At 44.0% G+C, this 22,330-nt stretch overlaps 1 long non-coding RNA gene across 2 annotated transcripts; it reads right to left on the bottom strand.

The window, feature by feature from the left end:
• Positions 1-3,456: 3,456 nt before the first annotated feature.
• On the bottom strand, positions 3,457-10,100 carry LOC144284038 (uncharacterized). Of its 2 annotated transcripts, XR_013352513.1 has the most exons (4): positions 9,824-10,100; positions 8,485-8,534; positions 5,678-5,729; positions 3,457-4,121 (listed from the first exon to the last, which is right to left on the bottom strand). It is a non-coding gene; the product is annotated as an uncharacterized LOC144284038 (long non-coding RNA). The 2 variants fall into 2 exon arrangements; XR_013352514.1 differs by lacking the exon at positions 8,485-8,534.
• Positions 10,101-22,330: the final 12,230 nt, after the last annotated feature.

Below are 22,330 nucleotides of genomic sequence, written 5' to 3'. Positions count from 1 at the left end.
ACCACATTTTATTTAGTTTGCCTCTTTTTTTTTTTTTTTTAAATTTTTTTTTTTCTTTTATTTATTATTTATGATAGTCACAGAGAGAGAGAGAGAGGCAGAGACACAGGCAGAGGGAGAAGCAGGCTCCAAGCACCGGGAGCCCGATGTGGGATTCGATCCCGGGTCTCCAGGATCGTGCCCTGGGCCAAAGGCAGGCGCCAAACCGCTGCGCCACCCAGGGATCCCTAGTTTGCCTCTTGATTGATGGACATTTGGGCTGTTTTCAGGATTTGGCCTTTATAAACGATACTGCAGTAACCATCCTTGTAAATGCTTCTTGCTGTATTTTTGCAAATATATAACACTGTAAGCTCATAGGAGTAGAGTGTTTGGGCCAAGTCCAACCAGAAACCAGAGAGGGCAGGCAAGCCTGTTGAAACAGTTCAGACAAGCCAGCCTCTTGTGGCTCTGAGCAGTTGAGAAGGATGGAACGTGGACCTGGAGAGGCAAATAGAAAAGACCTTGTATTATTCAGAACATGTTTGGCTGCAAGCAACAGAAAACCAGACCAACATGTCTTAAGCAGAGAGACGTCTACATTTCTTGAGCAATGAAAGATTCTGGGGGTGAGCAGTCTGGGCCCAGTGCAGGTTTTTCAGGATGTCACCAAATTCCAAACTGCTTTACCCTCCTGCTCTGCCATCTTCAGCAATGGGCTTTCGTCTTCAGGACTGTAACTGGGCTGCTGGACCTCACAGCGGTGCATCCATGTTTCAAGGCAGAGAAAGGGTGAAGGGTAGCAACAAGGGGCAAAGGCTTCAGGTGCAGGCAACCATCACCCCTCTCAGTTTGGATGGATATTTGTTGAGCCCATCTTCTTGCAACGCAGTCCAGAAATGTCCCTCACACGGAAAAACCTGGAAAAATCAACCACCTTCCTTCCTCTCTGGTATACATGACTTGTTAAAAAAAGTGACTCCCCAGCTGGGAATCTCATTTCATAATACTTTACCAATTTTCTCAAAAAATTCAACTCTGTTCTGTAGACATGGGGTTTTCTGAAGCTCAGAATCTTCATGGAAAGGAGTGGGGAGCAGGCTAGTGGCCTCACCCAATGGAGCGTTTGCTTCCTTGCAAGGATGACTAGTGGTGACAATGATGTCTCCCTGGAGATGCTGGTTTCCTCTGGGGCTCTGGTCATTGGCTTTTACACATAAACCATAGCACAATCTTCATGCCAATGTTCTGTGAACAAATGCTGTTAAATTCACTGGTGGCCACTGTGGCTGACCATCAAAGCTAGGAGTCATGGGCTCTGTAGCAGTGGAGAATCCAATCGCCTTTTCACTCTTCCCTAGATGTTCTGATGTGGTTGTGATCCAGATTAGTGTGGGGAGTCACTATGGGAGCAAAGGGCCAGCCCCTTTGAAAATAGGCTAATTGGAGAAGGCAGGAGAGTGCCTGGACTGAGGTCAAGTGAGTCCCTTCTAAACAGCTTGCCCAGAGACTTTTCCTGACTGTCCACGATAGAACATTTCCATAACCACAAGGCCAACCTACTTGCAGGGGATTCTAAAGACCTAAGCTTTTCTGCTTTCTTACCTCCACTGGAGAGGAAGACAATGGGTGAGGATTACAATGACACCAGAGAACCAAATCACAGTGTCTGCTACAATTAAGAAAACAAAGCAAATTGATGTGATTCCCTAAAGACTAAACACTAATAGCATTTTATTAGGATTCCTTCTAGGAAAAAAACCCAAACAACTTTAAGAAAAACAGTATTGGGATCCCTGGGTGGCGCAGCGGTTTAGCGCCTGCCTTTGGCCCAAGGCGTGATCCTGGAGACCCAGGATCGAGTCCCGTGTCAGGCTCCCGGTGCATGGAGCCTGCATCTCCCTCTGCCTGTGTCTCTGCCTCTCTCTCTCTCTCTGTGTGTGTGTGACTATCATAAATAAATAAAAATTTAAAAAAAAAAGAAAAACAGTATTACATATGAATTTCTATGATGTTTCAAAAACTGTTATACAAAAGAGATCATGCTCTTATATATATATGTGTGTATATATACTTTTATATATACACACATATATATATACATACACACAATGCAATGTTACTCAGCCATCAAAAGGAACTAAATCTGACCATTTGTAATGACATGGATGGAACAAGAAAGTATTATGCTAAGCGATATAAGTCAATCAGAGAAAGACAATTATCATATAGTTTTTCTCATGTGGAATTTAAGAAACAAGACAGGGACGCCTGGGTGGCTCAGCAGTTGAGCGTCTGCCTTTGACTCAGGGTGTGATCCCGGGGTCTCAGGATTGAGTCCCACATCAGACTCCTGCAGGGAGCCTGCTTCTCCCTCTGCCTATGTCTCTGCCTCTCTCTTTCTCTGTCTCTCAAGAATAAATAAATAAAATCTTAAAAAAAAAAAAAAGGAAACAAGACAGATGAACATAGGGGAAGAGAAGGAAAAATAAAATAAATAAGATAAAGACAGAGAGGGAGACTCTAAGCTCTAGGAAACAAAGTGAGGGTTGATGGAGGGGAGAGGGATGGGGTAAATGGGGGATGGACAAGAAGGAGGGCACTTGAGGTAATGAGCACCAGGTGTTATATGCAACTAATGAGTCACTAGCTCTACCTCTGAAACTAAAAAAAAAAAAAAAAAAAAAAGTAAAAAAACAAAAATAAGAAAATATCATGCTAAGAATACTGTTCTGTAGTTTGTGCTATTCATTTAATAATATATCTTTAAACATTTCCAAATTGGCATATACAAAAAACAAATTAGTATGTACAGATCCACTTTATCGTATAGCAGAACCATACATAAATTATTATCTAACTGGGGCCATATTGATGGATACTTGCTAGTATCCAGTTTTTTTTTAATATATTTTTTAAAATTTTTATTTATTTATGATAGTCGCAGAGAGAGAGAGAGAGAGAGAGGCAGAGACATAGGCAGAGGGAGAAGCAGGCTCCATGCACCGGGAGCCCGACGTGGGACTCGATCCCGGGTCTTCAGGATCGCGCCCTGGGCCAAAGGCAGGCGCTAAACCGCTGCACTACCCAGGGATCCCCCCAGTTTGTTTTTTTTTAAAGATTTTATTTATTTATTCATGAGAGACACACAGAGAGAGAGAGAGGCAAGGGGGGAAGCAGGCTCCATGCAGGGAGCCCAATGTGGGACTCAATCCCCCAGACTCCAGGATCACGCCCCGGGCCAAAGGCAAGGGCTAAACTGCTGAGCCACCCAGGGATTTCCCCCCCCCCCCTTTTTAAGATTTTATTTGTTTATTCATGAGAGACATAGAGAGAGAGAGGCAGAGACACAGGCAGAGAGAGAAGCGTGTCCAGGGTTTTATTGTTACAGTAAATATTCTGGTGGAATTCTTTTTTTTTTTTTTTTTTAAGATTTTATTCATTTATTTGAGAGAGACAGAGTATGGGGGGGGAGGGGCAGAGGGAAAGGGAGAGGGACAAGGATACTCTCTGCCAAGCTCGGCGGAGCCTGACTCAGGGCTTGATTCTAGGACACCAAGATCATGACCCCAGCGAAGTCTGACAGTTAAAACGGATTGAGCCACCCAGGCGCCCCCATTCCTGGTGGAATTCTGATGAGTGTTGCACAATTGATCTTCAGTAAGATTGCATGAGGCTACAGTGCCACCAGCTGCGCATGAGAGTGCCCGTCTCACCACACTGCCGCCAGTGTGAGACACTGTCAAGGGCTCACATTTTAGCCAAGTTATGTAAATATGTGAGTGTAAATATGTAATACTTGGTACCTCTTCAATAATGTTTGGAGCTTAGGAGTTTCTAGTTACTGTATTGTAAGCACCCATATCCATTTACATTTAAATAACCAGAAAACTTCTACTTCCATCTCAAACTTCTTCTGAGCTTCTGAATCGTCAACTATTTATTTGGCAGACAAATATAAACAGACATAACAAATCAAAAGAGCTTAACCAATAACCAGAATTTTAAAACAAGAAACTATGAGCTAGAGTGACTGCAGGGGGTCCGTGCGGTGACTCAACAATGCTGAGAACCTGGACATGCCATTGTTCTCGGTGTCTTCTGGCCTGGCTCCTCCAGCTATCAAATCTTGAACTCCTTCTCTGGAGGAAGAAAAAGGATCATTGTCTCTTCACGTCCCTTTCGCTTTTTTTTTTTTAAGATTTTATTTATTTATTCATGAGAGACACACACAGAGAGAGGCAGAGACACAGGCAGAGGGAGAAGCAGGCTCCACGCAGGGAGCCTGACGTGGGACTTGATCCCAGGTCTCCAGGATCACACCCTGGGCTGAAGGTGGCACTAAACCGCTGAGCCACCTGGGCTGCCCATTTATTTTAAAGATTATTTATTTGAGAGAGAGAGAGAGAGAGAGAGAGAGAGAGCATGAGCAGGGGGAGGAGCAGAGAGTGAGAGGGAGAATCGGACTTCCCCACTAAGCTGGGAGCCCAATCCCAGAGTCATGGAATCATGACCTGAGCTGAAGGCAGACCAGCTCAACCAACTGAGCCACCCAGGTCCCCTGTTTTAGGGAATATTAATGTCACCTGAGATGTGTACTTCTTTCCATCTCCATAACCATCTGTTGTGGGTATCTTTTGAAATATAACCAACCACCACAAAACTTGGTAGCTATTTCTTATTATTGATTCAGTTGTGTCCCCTGCAAATTCATATGTGGAAGTCCTAACACACCAGTACCTGAGAAAGTGACCTTATCTGGAAATAAAGTTATTCTATTTTATTTTATTTTGTTTTATTTTATTTTATTTTATATTTATCCTGAGAGAGAGAGAATGAGAGGCAGGGATGGAGCAGGGAGCCCAATACAGGGCTTGATCTCAGGACGCTGAGATCACGACCTGAGCCAAAGGCAGATGCTCAACCAACTGAGCCACCAGGCACCCTTGGAAATAAGATCTTAATAGATGTAAGTAGGTTAAGCTGAGGTCGTTAGGGTGAGCCTTAATCCAATATGATGATATCTTATTAAAAAGGGGAAATTTGGACACAGAGACCTGCATAGAAGGAAGATGATATGAGGAATGGAGAAGATAGCTGACTACTACACAGGAGAAAAGCCTAGAACAGACTCCTCATGACCCTAAGAAGGAGTCAACCCTGTTGACATCTTGTTTTCTGATTCCCAGTCCCCAGAACTGTTAAGAAAATTAATTTCTGATATATAAGTCTCCAAGTTTGTTAGTTAGTGATGGCAGCCCTTGGAAACTAATACAATTATTACCTCTCATGGCCCATAGATAGCCTGGGCTTAGGAGGGGAGTAGTTGCTTGGTATTGGTCATGCAGTTGTAAGCACACAGCAGCTTGGGCTACAGTTATCTGAAGGCTTGGCTGGGTTGGTCTAAGATGGCACCCTCCCATGGCTGGGGGCGGGGAGCTGTTGGTTTGAGTCCCCACCCTTGTCTCTCTGTGGGACTTGGGCTTTTAACAGTAAGGTGGCAGAGTTCCAAGAACGAGTATTCTAAAAAGCAGGTAGTGGAAGTTGCCAGGCCAACGTTTTTGCCCATAATGGACACAATGTCCCTTTTGCCATATCATATTGGTCAAAGCAATCCCACTGCCCATCTAGGTTCAAGAGAGTGGAGATATAAAGACAAATGAACAGTACAGAAGAACATATAGGATGCTATACTTACCATGGTGAGCATTACACAACGTGTAGCATTGTCAATTCATTATGTTGTATACCTGAAAGTAATATAACATTTTATAGCAACCCTACTTCAGTTAAAAAACAAACAGGGGCACCTAGGTGGCTCAGTGGTTTAGTGTCTGCCTTTGGCTCAGGTCATGATCCCAGGGTCCTCGGATCAAGTCCCACATCAGGCTCCCCACAGGGAACCTCCTTCTCCCTCTGCCTGTGTCTCTCTCTCTCTCTCTCTCTGTATCTCTCATGAATAAATAAATAAAATCTTTAAAACAAAAACCAACCAAACAAACACACCAGAATATACAGGATGGAAGATACTATTGAGCTCATCTTTGGAAAATATAATATTCTGCACCCTAAAGTCCCAGCTACTAGTTCTTCCTTTGACTGCTGTGAGCCTCCCCCATTTATTCTTCTAATCTCTTCTCTGAACTGCAGTCAGAAAGATCTCTTCTAAATGCAAATGTGACCAATTCCCCCTACTTTAAACAGTTCAATGGCTCCCCATTGTGTTTAGGATAAAAATAAAACTTTTAACACAGACTGTGTGTGGATCAGGGTCCTGGTGGGAAAAACACAGTGCACTCAAAGAGCAATTTGAGGCAAGTTTAAGGAATGCACTATTTAGAAAGGTATCAGCATGATTTAGTAACATTACCCGACAATTGTACTGCATTTTATATATTACAAACATCTTCATATTCAAGCATTATCTCTTTGATTATCTCACCACAACTTGGTGATCTACTCAGGAATTTTCACTCCAATTTTACCAAGGCTTAGAGAGGTACTGTCTGACCTGTTTAAGATCATCTGATTAGTAAAAAAACTGCATCAGGAATTAAAACTAATCTTGTGGCTCCCCATTACAATTTGGGAATCTTTTAAATATGCTCCTATATTTTTGGCTTCCCTTCCAAGTATTTTTCTATTCTCTCTCTCTCTCTTTTTTTTTAAAGATTTTATTTATTCATGAGAGACACGCAGAGAGAGGCAGAGACACAGGCAGAGGGAGAAGCAGGCTCCCTGTGAGGAACTGGATCTCAGGATCCAGTGAGGATCCCTGTGATCCCTGTGAGGGACTGGATCTCAGGACCCCAGGATCATGACCTGAGCATCAAGGGCAGACGCTCAACCACTGAGTCATCCAGGTGCCCCTCTATCCTTTTTTTTTTTTTTCCCCAAAGATTTTGTTTATTCATGAGAGACATAGAGAGAGGACAAAGACATAGGCAGAGGGATAAGCAGGCTCCTCGAAGGGAGCCCAATGTGGGACTTGATCCTGGAACTCTGGGATCATGCCCTGGGCTGAAGTCAGACGCTCAACTGCTAAGCCACCCAGGTGCCCTTGCTATCCTCTTTTTGAACGTGACAAGAACTGGATAATGGAGACCAATGGCAAAATAAAGCATGTTTTCTAAACCTTTTGCCTCCTCGGCTCCTTCTTGCGGCTACTATCATTACTAAGGCTATGGAGCAAAGGCCCTTGGGCTGCCGTTTGTAGCAGCTGCTATAGTTTCACATTTATTTTAGTGTGTACCATGGAGTTGATACCATTCAGAATCCTGGCTGACAAATCTTGTCTTCTATCTTATCATAGTGTTTACAGCAGCATGAGTAAACTCAAAGTATCAGTTAACCTTACAATGATTTCTTGTTGATTTGTCTTTTTTGTCATTACACAAGATTTTGGGTCTGTCCAAAGTTTGAGGGCATCATAATACTTCAAATAAAATAATGAACTAATACAGGAGGACTTTGAGTACTGCTGAATTTCTCCAAATTTACCTCTCTGCTCCTGGTCAGAATGGCTAAAATTAACAAGTCAGGAAACAATAGATGTTGGCAAGTATGCAGAGAAAGATGAAGCCTTGTACACTGCTGGTGGGAATGCAAGTTGGGGCAGCCACTCTGGAAAACTATGGAGATTCCTCAAAAAGTTGAAAATAGAGCTACCCTATGACCCAGCAATTCCACTACTATTTACCCCAAAGATACAGATGTAGTGATCTGAAGGGGCACTTGCATCCCAACATTTATAGTTGTAATTTCCACAATAGCCAAACTATGGAAAGAGCCCAAGTGTCCATTGACTGATGAATGGATAAAGATGTGGTGTGTATGTGTGTATATATATATATATATGTCAAAAAGAATGAAATCTTGCCATTTGCAATGATGTGGATAGAGCTAGAGGGTATTGGGCAGCCCAGGTGGCTCAGCAGTTTAGCGCTGCTTTCAGCCCAGGGCGTGATCCTGGAGACCTGGGATGGAGTCCCATGTCGGGCTCCCTGCATGGAGCCTGCATCTCCCTCTGTCTGTGTCTCTGCCTCTCTCTCTCTCTCTCTCTCTGTGTGTGTGTCTCTCATGAATAAATAAATAAAATCTAAAAAAAAAAAAAAAGAACTAGAGGATATTATGCAAAGTAAGTCAATCGGAGAAAGACAATTATCATATGATCCATTCATATATGGAATTTAAGAAACAAAACAGGATCATAGGGAAGAAAGGGAAAAATAAAATAAGATGAAATCAGAGAGGGAGACAAACTAAAAGACTCTTAACCATAGGAAACAGAGTTACTGGAAGGGATGTGGGGGGATAGGGTAACTGGGTGATGAGCACTGGGTGTTGTATGCAATGGAGGAATCACTAAATTCTACCCCTGAAATCAACAATACACTATATGTTAATTAATTGAATTTAGATTTTTAAAAAATCGTGCTCAATTTTTTCCTGCCCTCTCTGCCCTTACTAGGGTAGTTTAGCAATTCTTATACAGATGCAAGTTACCATTCTGTTGCTTTCATATGAAAATCACTTTCTTTCAGGTATCCCTGGGGCTGAAAAAGATAAGAATTTTTTTCAAGAGGAGGAAATCTCCAACTTCTCTCTCTTCTTCTGGGCTACTGCTACCGTATAAAATAAGAATTCGGTTACAGAGGATCATACTTTAGATTTTTTTTTAAAGGATTACTATGTGGAGCTTTCCTCACCTTTTTTTCAGATATACCTTCTTTGCTAAAATACCTATTCAGGGCAGCCCCGGTGGCTCAGCAATTTAGTGCTGCCTTCCGCCCGAGGTGGGATCGGGTCCCACCTCGGGTTCCACGTCGGGTCCCACTCGGGTCCCATGTCGGGCTCCCTGCATGAAGCCTGTTTCTCCCTCTGCCTGTGCCTCTGTCTCTCTATGTCTCTGATGCACAAGTAAATAAGATCTTAAAAAAAAAAAACCTATTCAGTTTTTAGAAACGTGGATAGTATTGTCAAAGTGGGAGAGTAGAAAATGTTTTCCCAAGCTCTAGATCATAATCCACCCCATTCAGTGGCAGGAACAGGAAGCAAGAGGAGCTTAAAGACTTTCCATTTTTACTTTGCACCTTGAAAATGGACTTAATTTTATGCAGTAAGCATGCTTTGCTTTTGTAATTAAGACTTTTTAATTAAAAGAGAAAAATTTCCCCATTGTTCAGTATCTTGAAAAAATAATCTTAACTTCAAAACATTAGCCATTATTCTATACTGTTATGGTAGAGACCTTTATGAAATAAAAACTATTGCCAGCTGATATTTTACAACCAAGAATCAGAGGGTAAAGCTGGTACAGACTCTAAATGAGGCAGAAACTCTTTCTTCTTGGAGTAGGCTAACACTTTGTAGATCCTACAACTATGAATTATCAGACAATATTTTAAAATATTAACTGTAATCTCCATAGCTTATTGTACTCCTTGTACTTCTCCTGCTTAGAGGATATCTATCAATAAATCTAAGGTAGTCTAAAGGAGAAAAACCTCAGGATTATCTCAAAAACTTCAGAAAAAGTATGTGGAAAAGTTAAACACCTATTGATGATAAAAAACTATTAGATAGTGACACCTGGGTGGCTCAGCAGTTGAGCGTCCACCTTTGGCTCAGGGCGTGATCCCAGAGTCCCAGGTTGAGTCCCACAGCAGGCTCCCTGCGTGGTGCCTGCTTCTCCCTCTGCCTGTGACTCTGCTTCTCTCTGTGTTTCTCTCATGAATAAATAAAATCTTTTTTTAAAAAAAAAACAAAAAAAACCTGTTAGACAATTAGGAGTAGAAAGAACTTCCTTGGGGCACTTGGGTGGCTCAGTGGTTGAGGTGTCTACCTTTAGCTCAGGTCATGATCCAGGGATCCTGGGATCAAGTCTTGTATCAGGTTCCCCGTGGGGAGTTGCTTCTCGCTCTGCCTGTGTCTCTGCCTTCTTTCTCTGTGTCTCTCACTAATAAATACATAAAATCTTAAATTGAAAAAAAAAAAAGAAAGAAAGGAAAGAAGAAAGAGAGACCTTTTTAAACCTGGCACCAGAAATCTATAGCAGATATAGTAGCAGAAATTTTAGATGAAATCCTTTAAGAAAGGGAATATAATGAGGGCCTAAGTTGTCCACTAGCTCCAATGCTGGGCACAGCACCAGAGACCCTGGCTGATGTCACAGAGAGGAGCTAGACAGAAAGGATATAAGAATAGGCAGAAGAGGGGCACCTGGATGGCTCAGTTGGTTGGGTGTCTGCCTTCGGCTCAGGTCCTGGGATCGAGTCCCAAGTAGAGCTCCCCACTCGGCAGGGGACTGCTTCTCCCTCTCTGTCTGCCCTTCCCCTTCTGCTCATGCTCACCCTCTCTCTCAAATAAATAAATAAAATCTTAAAAAAAAAAAAAGAATAGGCAGAGGAGTATCAAAGCCGATAGAGTCAGATCTATTAAAAGGCCAACAAAATCAACAATCTACTGGAACTAATGAGAAATACAGCAATGATGCCAGGTTCAAGATCGACTATAAAAAGTATTAGCATTTATATCATTCTAGGTGCAACCAGGAGATAGAAACCACATAGTGACTTAAGCAGAGAAAGTTTGATGTAAAGGATAACTGAGCTATCATAGGAGAGTAAACTGGAAGGATAGAAAGAGAACTCTAAAGGGCGTCCTAAGGAACCACCTTGGAAGGGGACCTCAGACCTTGTTGAGGAGGTGGGTTGTAGCCCACTGGATGGCAAAGAATTCCTGGAAGCCTGAGCCAGAGCTGGTCATGGTCTCATACAAGCAAAAGAAACTCTATGGGGCACAGGTAAGCCACTGCTGGTGGGTGAGTGCACAGGTGGGCACGCATGGGGAACCCGGGTGCTGCTATTAGCATGAAGCCTGGAGTGCCTGGCGTCATGTCAGGAGAGGGCCAGGATGCAGGCCAGCTGAGGCTGCCTAGGCAGGTGTCCAGAGGGGGTGTGATGGGCAGACAGCCTGCTATGAGTGCTGTTGGAACCAGGAGCTGGAGTATTCAGAGGTCTCCCTGAACTGAGAAGATAAATTTGGAATTCCAGAAAGCCAAAATAAAGCTTCAACACAGAGTGTCAAAGAGGAGATTACTGCACAGAGTAAGACCTCCAGGGATCCTCAGAGAGCCTACTCAGCTGACCAGTTGTGTAGGTGAGACACTTAACTATGGCTGGGGAAGAACCACTTGAAATGAGCAGGAAGGAAGATCCAAGCTCACATAGGGCTGGTAAGAGATGTTATTCCCATCAGCTGGTGATAAAAACATCACAATATAAGGGACATCAGGTAGAGAACCAAGAGATTACCTCAGTAAAGGAGAAATCAGCCCAAGGCTAAAGACTACTCTGGTTCTATCTGAAAAGCCTCAGAAGGGTCAAACTGTTCCCAAATAATCTACCTGTGTCCCAAAACAAAACTCAAGAATATATACATTTTTAGAGGGATGGAGGAGCAGAGGGAGAGTGAGAGAGAGAATTTTAGCAGACTCTACACCCAGTGCAGAGCCAGACACAGGGTTTGATCTCACAAACCTGAGATCATGACTTGAGCTAAAATTGAGTTGGACACTTAACTGACTGAGCCACTCAGACACTGAAAGAATATATATATATATAAAACTTTTTAAAAATTAACTATGCTCCATGTCCAACATGAGGCTTGAACTCACAACCCTGAGATAAAGAGTCACATGCTCTATGATTGAGTCAGCCAGGTGCCCCAAGAATATTTAAAAAAATATCTAGCACCAAGAAGGTAAAATCCACAATATTTAGCATGTAATAAAGAATTAATAAGCATATAAAGAATACAATAAATGGCCAATAGGGTGATCTTACTGCTAATGATGACAGAAGTGCTAGACAAGCACATTCAAACAATTACTGTAACAGTTTTCTTTTTTTTAGAAAGAAAAGATTTTATTTATTTATTTGATGGAGAGAGAGCACAAGCAGGGGGAGCGGGAGGGGAAGAGGGAGAAGCAGACTCCTCGCTGAGCAGGGAGCCCAATGTGGGTCTTGATCCCACAATCCTGGGATCATGATCTAAGCTCAAGTCAGATGCTTAACCACCTGCACACTCAGGTGCCCCTGTAACAGTATTCTACACGTTCAAGGAGGTTGAGAAAAATAAAAGTGTGTTAGGGAGAGACATGAAAGGAATAAAAGACTTGAGTCACATGTAGAGTGAAAAAAACTGCAATATCTGAGAAGAAACACATGCTAGATGGATAAATAAACTAGATGCTACAGAAGAAAAGGTGAGTGAACTTGAAGACATAGCAATAGAAACTCTCCAAAATGAAGCACAGAGGGAAAAAAGCCTTAAAGAAATGCAAAGAACATCAGTAACTGGGCAACTGTAAGTGGCCAGTATATACTTCAAATTGGGAGTCCCTGGAGAAGTTGGGAGGAGGTTGGGGACAAATATATCTGAAGAAATAATGGCCAAATTTTTCTAAATTTGATGAAAACTGTAAATCCACAGACCCATGAAGCTCAATAAAATGCAAGCAAAACAACCAAAAAAACCCTACGCTGGTGCACATTATAATAAAAAAAATAATAATACATAAAACTAGTGTTAGAGAGAACAATCGTATAAGCTGTGAAAGACAACGATACTGTCTATCCAAAGGAAAAAAATGACAGCTGCCTTCTTGTAAAAAAGTTGGTATATGAGATGATGAGTTGTGAGCACCATTTTTTTAAGCTAAATTTTCTATTTCTAAGAGCAGAAAGTATCCTAACTGCTGGAATAATATTTTATATATCTCTGGCATGTAATCTGGTAAATTATGTAGAATACCTATTTTATTTATTTATTTTATTTCTTTGTCCCTATTGCACAGGAGGAAAGAAATGATACATTTTCTGTCAATCATTTAGGAGAAATTTTTGCTTATGGAAAATAATTAGGCAGTGATTCTTTCAAGGGCTATATATATATATATATATATATATATATATAGTAATGAAAATCATTGGTGCTTTGCGACTGTCTTTGCACATAGCCAGTATTTTACAGATCTAATGTAAATGAGTTCTCCCCCAGTATCTGTGCCTCTTTTCTTTCTTTTTAAATTTTTTTTTAAAGATTGTATTTATTAAAAAAAAAAAAAAAAGATTGTATTTATTTATTCATCAGAAACACACAGAGAGAGAGGCAGAGGGAGAGCAAGCTCCTCACAGGGAGACCAATGTGGGACTCAGTCCCAGATCCCAGGATCACATCCTGAGCCGAAGGCAGATGCCCAACCACTGAGCCACCCAGGCGTCCCTCTGTGCCTCTTTTCTACCAACAGAATCCCTGAAATCCTGTGAATTTATAAAGCTCCGGCCCCCTCACAGCTAGTATGTGCAACTTCTGGAAACTGGCCTTTTTGATCCTTTCTTCCGGCCAACATGCAAATGAGAAAGCAGGAAGCAGGTGTCTTGAACCCTTGAGGCCAACTTGGGAATGCTTAGGGAGAACCTGGTAGAAAGAGTCAGTGTTTCCAACACCACAGAGCACTGTGCCTGCCTGGAATCACTTACCTGAGACTTCATCTCAACTTTTATCTCCTTAAGCCATAGTCTGGGGCACCTGCTCCCTTGCAGCTGAACCTAACCCTCACTACCACATATAGGTGTCATTACCTCTACTTCTCCTGAGACATCAAGCAAGTCCCTAATATGTGGCAAAGCTTGGATTTGAACCAAGCCTGTCTTTCCCTAAAACTCTTGTTATTTTCAGTAAATTACACCTCTTATCATTTCATGTTTAGAAAAATGGCAGCTATGCTATTAAAGGATTTGCAAAGGATACAAAATCAAAATATCCATAGCCACTAAGAGCTTTAACTAAAGCTCAGATAAATAAATATTTAAGGACATCTAAAGACTCAGGGCTTTTAATGGGAATATTTACATTGGAATAGTGACATAAACAGTATTTTTTTTTTAATCGGAGAATGCAGAAGAAAGCACTCCGAATACTTTAATTTCTAGAGTGTTTTTGTCCTTCGTGACCTTCGATTTAGCCCAGCCCTCCCCTTCATGTGCACAGTTTAGTGATGAGAATTGGGGAAAACAACATTTACTTCTGCGGCTTACAATGCCACTGGTTCTACACTGGAAGTCAAACTGCCGATCTGCAGTTATTAACCCTTGTAAGAATGCAGAGGCTCCTTTGAGGCCAAAGAGCACAGAGTGCGAGTGAGCTTAATCTGGTGCAACAGCTCTGACCCCAGGCAGAGTGCTGGGCTGAGGGGGCGCTGAAGGTTTGTCTGGGGAGTGCTGTGATGAGTGGTGTCTAGAGAAGGGGCCCTACAACCTGGGTGGCTCAGTGGTGGAGCATCTGCCTTTGGCTCAGGTTGTGATCCCGAGTCCTAGGATCGAGTACCGCATCGGGCTCCTCGAAAGGAGCCTGCTTTTCCCTCTGCCTATGTCTCTGCCTCTCTCTGTGTGTCTCTCATGAATAAATAAATAAAATATTAAAAAAAAAAAAAAGAAGGGGCCCTACAAGCACTTCTTGTTTGCCATTCCTGCAGCATGGTATTTGCTAGGGAGAAATGGAAAACTTCACTGTTATTTCTCAATCCACAAGATTATGCTGAATCCCACCTGAAGTTTCTTCTTTTGCCTTTTGAAGGGATCTGAACAGGATGGCCTGTTCATCTGCTTCACATCAGCTTAATTCTTGGGCCAGCCACAGATCCTAAGAGAGTAGAAGGGAGTGTTTTTCTCCCCTGCATTTTAATAACATTAGGTATTAGTGGAATATTTATTTTATCTATGTAGAAATTCTATTATTTTAAAGCTGTGTTTCGTGTATCAGCATAATAATAAAATACAAGAGCATCCCAGGAGGCTGATCTTTGGGTGTTTACTCTCTGTGGTCTCGCTCAGACCTGCTCTGAGACACAGGAAAAGGAGCCATACATACAGCTCTACAGAGGATCCAGTGCAATATCCCACCTTTTAGGACAGGCTTTGGAAACAGTAAAACTTACAAATTTACTTGCTCTAATACATCAGAAGGGAAGATCTTAGCAGGAGGCACGTCACCCTTGGTCTCCCTGAAACCTTCCTGCAAACACACACCATACTCTCATTCTGGTTTGGTGTCTTTGGTCATGTCATTCCTTCTATCTGCAACTGCTCTCTTTCCCAGTTATCTCACTGTCTCAATGTTCTCTCCAGGGAAGCCTTCCAGGTTGCTCCAGTTTAAACCGGTAGCTCTCAAAGAGGGAGGAGCAGGAGCAGCAACATCCCATCAGACTGGGGACTTGTCAGGTGTCCCCCCATCCCTGGCCCAGGCAGAAACTGCTTATAGGCCCAGCAGTTGGTGTTTGGGGGGCTCCAGGTGCACACCCCAGCTGGCTAGTGTCAGCTCTGGGGCCATGGCGATGTCTCCTGCCTCTGGACTCCCACCCGGCGGGGTGGGGGATGTCATAGCATCTCACCTGGAACCAAGCTTCCTTTCAAAGGGTTCAAAGCCTTTCCAGATGCAGGCAGTCTGCTCCCCCTGCCCTTACAAACTGGATAAAGATTTAGTGCCTGGAAAAAAAAAAAAAAAAAAAAAAAGATTTAGTGCCTGGCTACTTGGCAGAAAGTGGTAGTTTAACCCCTTAGAATGATAAGTTATCTCTGATATGGATTCAGTCTGTGGGGGCCCCTGTTAAGCAGGAGAGAGCCTCCTAAGGCCTTGTAGGACCCGAAACAGATATGGCCTCTCACCTCTACATGGCAAGATGTGGAAAGGCCTGTGAGACCCATGACTCCATGCGGCCCACATGTGTTATATAATAATTATGATCGCTGACGTTTGCTGTGCTCCTATTATGTGCTGTTCCCAGCAGGACTGCTTACAGAATTTGCAGAGCCCAATGCAAATGAACATATGGGGCCCCTCGATGAAAAAGCAGGGAGAAACTGCTGTTCAAAGGACTAAAATATTAAATATTTTCCTTTCTTCTGCTGTCTATCTCTGGGCTCCTCCTGGTGTTTTAATTTTCTATTTAATGTCACTCTCCCTAGGGCACAGGGACACTCCTGGAGGAGTGCAGATCCTGCCAAGGGCCATCAGTGTTCACACTCCTGCCTCCCAGCTGCTGTACTCCCCCCATTCCCCACCCCCCCAGCCACCAAACCCCATGGCGGGGCTGGGAAGCCTACCACCCCCTCTGCGGCAGACCCGTGGCCCCAAGGGCATTGCTACCTCTGCACCGAGACATGCTGGGTGCCCAGATCGGGGTGGACACGGCCAGCTCAGGAGGGCACACGCTGCCAGGCCCCCTCTGAGAGGCCGCCTGGGCGTACACACGGACCCTGATCCTGGGGAGTGGAGGAGGGTGGGGGGCGTGCACACCTGGCCAGGAGGGAGGCGGGTGGGGGCAGGGCAGGGTAGCCAGGTGAGGGCAGGGCTGGGGACCCAGCTGCTTGGAACCGGCTCTGGGGCGGCAGGAGGCGGGACCACTCCTGAGAGCAGCCTTCCAGCCTGGCTCATGCTCCCTTACTCCAGTCCCTTGGGACTCGATTTACAAACTAGAAATTCAAAATGTAAAATTAAGAATGGCAAGGCAATGGCTCCAGAGCATTCAGTCCCGAGCTGGGTCCTTTTGGACACGGGGCCAGGTCACTGCTCTAACTGTATGTCCCTGCAGCCAGCCTTTTGTAGGATTTACTTCTTTAATCCTTACAACCACAAGCCTATAAAACTAAGTATTCCTGTCATCTCCGTCTTACAGATGGGGAAGTTGAAGCTACCAGTGTGATATCCACCTGTCCACCTGCTTGCAAAATACCCAAAATTTGAATCACCTCCTCTTGCAGGCTTGCCCAGCTCCAGCAAGTATCCTAAAGTCTCTATGTGAGTGTCCTAATGTCACAGTGCCTGGGGGACAAGGAGAAGGACCTACAGTATAGTAATAGCTATTCTATGGTTGAACAAATGACGATCCCAACCTTGAACATTTTGCTGCAGGGCTCCCAGCAAAGATCCAGACTTCAGACAAGAATGACACTGATGGTGTCCAGCCACAATTGTGCTAGATGGTGTGGCTTGGAGATGACTGAGACTTGCCACCCTGTGGGCTACAGTCTTTTTTTTTTTTTTTTTAAGATTTTATTTATTCATTCATGAGAGACAAAGAGAGAGAGAGAGAGGCAGAGACACAAGCAGAGGGAGAAGCAGGCTCCATGCAGGAAGCCTGATGTGGGACTCAATCCCAGGACCCCGGGATCAGCCACCCAGGTGTCTCAGGCCACAGTCTTTTAGGAAGGAAGGAGTTTGGGAACAAGGTGCAGTAGTGACTGGATGCCTACGTGATGATTTGGGCAGTGCTGGGAATTCCCGAAGCAGGGACAGCTTGCTGGCACCTCTGAGCATGGTCCAGGGAAGTGACTGTGGGAAGGATGGTAAAAAAGAACCAAGTGACTGAAATGATTTAATTGAGTTATAGAAAAAGTATAATAACATATTTGTCCCTTCTTTGTATTAAATCCTGTCTGACGGCTGACCTGGATTTCTTGCATCTACCTCCCATCACCCACCATCCTCAGCATCATTGCCACTGTCTTTCTTCATCCTTACGAGCATCTGCTGTGTACATCCACAGAGGACACAGTTTAATGAAAGAGCCTTGGCCTTACTCTTGGGAGGAGGTCCCATCAGGCAACATCTCTACCAAAGATCTCTCTAGAGTTCAGGAGTGGGTGAAAGGGACACATTTCATCTGTGTCTACCCCTCTGGAGAATACTCTCAGATGGTAGACTCCATTCCCTTTTCCAAATTGGCTAGTATGTGGGACAGGGCAAAGTTCTCATGACACTTCTAATGTCAGGGAGCTTACTCACATTAGAAATGAAAAGATAGAAAATTATGAAAAAAATAAAATGTACATAAATAAAAACTTCATTAAGTAACATGCACTGATTTTAAATGTGCACAACATTCCTGTTACTACTTAAAAATAGAATGATGAAGGATGATTTGGTGGGAGTAATTGTTTAGTAAAAAAAAAAATCAATTTAACATCACTTTGCTTTCAATTTCTGCTGCCAAGAAAACTCATGCTGTATCTTCTAATTCAAACATAAGTGTCTCCAGAAACCTTTGGATCCCATATTACAAAGCCCCATCTGTTTTACCCTCTCTAAATTAGCATTTTAGCTTAATTCACTTATGAATTTTCTGACATTCGCTTGATTCCCCCCCACTCTTGTTATCTAAAGTTACAACTGGCATCTTTTAGATTTGGATTCAACTTAGAAAATAATTTTTAGCTTCTTAAAATCCTTTTTAGTAGTAAGCAGGGTATAAATAAATAAAATTTAAAACACGATGCAAATATGTATGCACAAGGATGTTTATTGCAGCATCGTTCACAAAAGCAACAATTGGAAACAAATGTCTATGAATTGAAGGGTGGTTAAAGCAGTAATTGCTAAAAAGGGTGAAGTATCTATTGATCAATCGTTCAATGTGTTGATTGATACATCCTGATATGGAAGTCAGTACATGATAGAGAATGTAGAAAAAAATCAAATTGAAAAATCAGTATACAGTTTTACATATAGGAAAAAAAAAAAAAACCGAAGGTATATACATGCCAGGGCATAGGAAGTAGATTGTGAGAGATTGCAGTGTGGAACGTGATTAGCTCTGGGGGTGGGGACAGTGCAAGTGCCACAGGCAGCAGAGGGGACGGTCACATTTTTTTCTGGAGCCTTGTGTTATATTTGAATCTTCTATAAGAATGTGTGGATTCATATTATTTTTAATTTAAAAAATCCAAACCAAGAGCACCTGGGTGGCTCAGTGGTTGATTGCCTTCAGCTCAGGTCATGATCCTGGGGTCCTGGGATTGAGTCTGGCATCGGGCTCCCCAAAGGGAGCCCGCTTTTCCGTCTGCCTATGTTTCTGCCTCTCTGTCTGTGTCTCTCATGAATAAATAAAAAAAATAAATCTTAAGAAAAATAATTTTTAAAAATTCTAAACCAAAACAAAAAAAGCCTTGAATTACCGAGCATACATTATATATATATACATATATATATAATAGCAAATGACATGAATAAGGGGCATCAGAAATTTTGAAGAGTTCCTTTCTATTTCTATTTTGAATAATTACATATCTACACTCAAGGCAAAATAAAAAGGAAAGAAATTTAAAACATACACGAAAGGAAATGATAGGAGCTGAAGAAAACAACCAACGTACAACTATCTGTCCAGTAAGCATAAGCAGATTACAGTTTTAGGTAGGATAGAGCTCAGAGACAAACACATATCTGTGCTTGTAGAATTTTGTGTTTGGGGAGGACATTTTTCTAATAATAATGACTAAGAATAAGTTGCCACCACTGTACAGCAGGCAATGTCTTAAATAATTTTACTTTTATTAACTCATGTAACTTTAACGACCCAGTTAGGAAGAGTCTACAGTTATTTCCATTTTGTAGATGAGAAGTAGAAGCAAGGAGAGGTTAAGGCCAAGGTCACATAGCTTGAAAAGGATGGAGCTGGGATTCAACCTCACGCAGGATACCTAACCACCTAACCACTCCGCCAAAGTTGTAAAGCCAAATAGACATACCCATCTATCCAGCAAGCACATCTCTGCGGTGGAGAGCGGGCGTTGCCCCAGGGATGCTGGTCCAGCACCATCAGCTTTCCTCTGAGCTCCCCGTACACACTCGGGACGCCCTTGGCAATTTCTCCTTATACATGCAGCCAACTGTTTTTTTTTGAATGCTTATTTTCTGTATTTTAGTGCAACTGCCCCTAGATGAAGGGGCTAGCCTGCCTTGGAAAGCAATTATAGAAGGTCAAGACACCAGAGAAGCTGGGGTGCTCTGAGTTGGGGTGGTTGTTGGGACCAAGGAATAGAAAATAGGTCAGAGCAAAGAGACTGCTGACAGAGGTGGAGCAAAACTAAACAGGAAAACGAGGATTTATTCATTAATCAGGACAGGAGTCTTCATTCCTTCCACTCTCTCCTACACTGTCGTGTTGAACTAGCTATGGGTGAAGAACAGTGTAGACCACTTTTTGTAGTTAAAAACCCAAGGAATTTATTGACCATGCTTAGAGGCAAGGGCATCCACAGATGAACACAAAAGACAGAAATAAACACTGAGCTGGGGATCCGGGGCTTTGGATCCCACGCTGGGGCCAGCTGAGCTCTGTGATCCTGGGGAGATGACTTCACCTCCAAGAACCTCTGGGGGAGTCTACACCTGCATCACTAGGTCGTAGTAAGGATCAGAGCAAGTCATGTACGTGAGGTTGAATAACCTGGTAGACTCAGAGTTCATTGCCTACCAGGGGGATGGAGGGAGGACACAGGGGATAGACTCCTAACCTTCCTCTGCCCACAGGGGTCAAGCCTGCATTCTGCTCTGGAGGCTCACCCAGCCCCCTCCGCCTCCTGCTCCCTGTCCCCTTTGGCTTCACAGATTTGCCCCCCATTAACTCCAGACTTCAGATCCCACCAGGAGGCCCAGAACCTGCATGGGCTAGAGAAGCAGAGGCAGACTCTCGAGGATGGGAAACAGGCCTTGAGAAGAGAGGCTGGGGAGGACGGAAGAAGCAGGGGTGGCCTGTGAGTCCGAGAGACAGGGCACGTGGCCGTGTCTCCGAGAGACAAAGTTCCCATGCACGATAGAGAGCCACGCTTCAGCTGGGAGACTGAAGGTGCTGGGAGGGAGAGAGACGGCTGGGACGCAAATCACCTGAGAAGTGCTGCCCTGGATGAGGTTGGGGGGAACCCAGGCTCCGTCTTACTCTCAAGCCCAGCAAAGGGTTTAGAGCCCTTGCACTATGCACCCCCTCCTCTGTGTGAATTCACTAGCCACACTCTGTCCTCGGAATTCCCCAGTCGTATTTCACTAGGAGTTTATTCTCCCCGCCCGTGAGCTAGAAGCTGGGGCACCCCAGCAGCATCCCCATTCCTGGGCACTGCACCTGCCCCAGCTGCTCTGACAAAGGTGCTATCCCTTCTTCTGAGATGTTGTCTTGGTGGAGGGGGGCCAGTTGGCCAGAGTGTCTGCTGTCTCGCAGCCCCCCACCCAAGGGTAACCCCTAGCCAAGGACCACTGACTGGTGCCCAGGTACAAAGTGCTGTCCCTTTGCCTCAAGCTAGACTTCCAGAAATGCTGCCCCTGCCTGGCCACCGGCCTTTCCTGCCCTCCCTCCTGACAGGCTCTACGTGCATCACAGGCACTGACATCCCCATCTCAGTGTATGGGGCGGAGGCTCTAAGGATGGGGTTCACGGGCTGGGCCACTCGCTCGGCCAAGAGGGCCTGATGTGAAACTATGCATGCATCCCAGAGTGTGACCATGGCACACCTGCTTCACAAGCACCAGAATACTTGTTTAAAATGCACATTCCTGGGACTCCTGGCTGGCTCAGTTAGTAGAGTGTGTGGCTCTTGATCCCAGGGTCATGAGTTGAAGCATCACATTGGATGTGGAGACTATTTAAAATAAAAATAACAAGTAAAAGGGGTGCCTGGGTGGCTCAGTTGGTTGAGCGTCTGACACTTGATTTCAGCTCAGGTCCTGATCTCAGGGTGGTGACATCAAGCCCCACCTTGGGCTCTGTGCTCAGTGCAGTTTGCTTGTCCCTCTCCCTCTGCTCCTCCCCCTACTCTCTCTCTCTCTCTCTCAAATAAATACATAAATAAAATCATTTTTAAAAAAACCACCAAAAAATAAAAAATGCAGATTCCTGAGCCCAACCCTGGTTGCACAGAGCCAGAATCAATGAGGGGAGGGCGGGGGGGGGGGCGGGGAGGGAGGCATGAGAATTTGCATCTTCACCAGGTTTGTGCGGCAGTGTGCTCCTGCCTCTTCTTCCCTCCCATCACTCACAGCATTTTCACTGAGCATGGTCTTCCTTCTGTTAACATGGCCCTGGGTTCTCTCCCGGCACCTGCGGCTGCTTGCCTAGTGCTCACCACTTGATGGGGAACCCTCCTTCATGGAATCACCTCCATTCTTCCCCTTCACTTCCCAAAGGGCAGAACTACCAACGCTGTGAACTTGACCCTTAAGCATATTCTCTACATTGTCAGGCCTTTTTCCCCATAATACTTCCTCTGATCTGTACTGTAATCTGCTTGAGAACATTTTTTTTTAAAGATGTTATTTATTTATTCATGAGACACACAGAGAGAGAGGCAGAGACACAGGCAGAGGGAGAAGGAGGGCACCTGATGCAGGACTCAATCCCGGGACTCCAGGATCATGCCCTGGGCTGAAGGCAGATGCTCAACTGCTTAGCCACCTAGATGTCCCTCCCTGAGGACCTTGAACGTGGCTTAAACTTCTTTGTGCCCACCACCCTCCGCTC

The sequence above is a fragment of the Canis aureus genome, chromosome 15, assembly GCF_053574225.1.
Source record: "Canis aureus isolate CA01 chromosome 15, VMU_Caureus_v.1.0, whole genome shotgun sequence".
Lineage (NCBI taxonomy): Eukaryota > Metazoa > Chordata > Mammalia > Carnivora > Canidae > Canis > Canis aureus.
This window is presented reverse-complemented; position numbering and strand designations above follow the sequence as displayed.